Here is a 2,107-nt window from a genome sequence, read left to right on the forward strand (position 1 = left end):
TGTACACACACACACACACACACACACATATATATATATATATATATATATATATATATATATATATACCGCACCACCGGCGGTAGTTGGTCCATTACCACCGCAGTGGTAAAAATCTGCCACCGCCACAGCCCTAATACAAACATTTAAATTGCGCATAAGGTAGTTTGCAATACTGCACAAATGCTCAAGAAAGATTTTTATTATTGTCAATATTGACAACAGTAATTTCAACATTTTTTTGATTTGAGGTTTTCTTCACATTTTAGGTAACAATGTAAAAGTCTTTACTGTTAATTTTGATTAACTTAATGCATCCTTGCTGAATAAAATCATCATTGAATCAGAATATTATCTGACAGGTTTATTATGTATTGTTTTTTTTAATTTTAATATCAATTTAAGCTAATTAAAGCTTGCAAACCCTCTACACCACATTTGTTTTCGCTAAACTTTGTGTAGTACAGAGGTTAGGGATCATGTCATATTAAATGACAGACCTTCCCACGGTGTATCCTGGCTTTCGATTACCTTCTACAAACAGTATCTGCAGCTGCACTGACTGAGGTTGAGTATTATATATCCAGCTTACTTTTCACTGTAGTGGAGACCATGAGAGCAGCTCCAGCTGGAAGTTCATGCAAATTGATACTACAAACATGATGTCCTCTGCTCTGCCGACATACCTCTCTTTCATTTTCACAGGACGTGGCCTTATTTAGTTGAATGTAGCCTTTTAAAATGGCTATATTTATATTTATAGATGATGGTGCTAGCTTTTGTAAAAAAAAAAAAAAGGTGTGCTGTAAATGTGTATTTAGGAAATGTCAGTGAATTTCCTGATGTGAGCGGATAGAACACCTTTCCTATTTATTGTTATACTGCATACTGTGTGTTAGACTGAATACTTGTCAGTTATGTGTGCGAGAGAGAAAGAACCTTTTTTCCCTCTTTCTCTCTTTTTGGCTAGTCTATCTACCATGTATTGTGACACAAGTTTTGTCAGATTTCACTGATCTTTTTATAGAAAGAGCCTATTAGATGGGCTGTTTTATTGGTCTCATCTCTCTCAGTGAGCAAGAAATATGTGATTGGACCCAAGAACAAACCTCCATCACACTATGTTTATTAATAATGAGTCAAATCTATAGTGGAGCTTCGGTTGATGAAAGTCCATTGAATAGGCAACTAAGAAAGGCTTTGGAATATGGTGATATTATTTGGGGAATAATAGATAAATAAATCTTTCATGAACAATTTCAGGCCATTTTCAATTGATTTTCTCTTTGGTTTTATCAGTTCCTGGAGCTTGCACATAACTCAGGCTTTCTCACACATACCGCAGAGGTAAACTCCATCACTGGGTGGTATTGATTTTTACCCTAGTTCCCCAGCGGAGTGTGAGCTTGTCATGTGTACGGCTGAATCACCAATGAAGTAGCAACGTGTGTTTGTACGTATGATCACAGCTGTTAAAAAAGATTAGCAGCGAGCTCTGCTTTTCATTCTTCCTGTCTCTGCCGGCTGATGATTCATGCGCTGATGGCTCAATCACGCAGACAGAAGAGAGGAAATCTGCTGGCGTTTTTAATCTCTGATGCTTGCATCACATTAGTCCAGACTAGGGTTGCTCGATTATGGCAAAAATCATAATCACGATTATTTAACACTATTATGAGGGGGTCATATGACCAAAACTTTATATGAGTAATTTATTTAAAGATAGTGATACATATCAAATATATATTTCCTGTAAATAAGGTTGCTATGACATCTACATTGTAGAGACCAGCGGAATTTCAAACAAACAAACAAAAAGTCCTCAAAATTATTGAACATAATTAAACTGTCAGTAATAAAAAAAGCAAATACAATAGAATAAATAGAAAGATGCAAATGAAACAGACTGTGCTTTAATGTTTTTTATGCAAGTCTCAAGCAGTTTGCAGCCTAATACAGAAATTAATATGTAAATGTAAAATAAAACAGCATAGTCTTCACTGTAAGAATTAAACTTTTTTAGTTTTTTATTAAAGCTACAAAAGTCCTTCACTCAAGAGCAGTGTGTGATTTTGAATTTGTCTTTTGTTGTTTGATTAATATTAAG

Source organism: Sinocyclocheilus anshuiensis, unplaced genomic scaffold, assembly GCF_001515605.1.
Source record: "Sinocyclocheilus anshuiensis isolate Anshui unplaced genomic scaffold, SAMN03320099.WGS_v1.1 scaffold423, whole genome shotgun sequence".
NCBI classification, from domain to species: Eukaryota; Metazoa; Chordata; class Actinopteri; order Cypriniformes; family Cyprinidae; genus Sinocyclocheilus; species Sinocyclocheilus anshuiensis.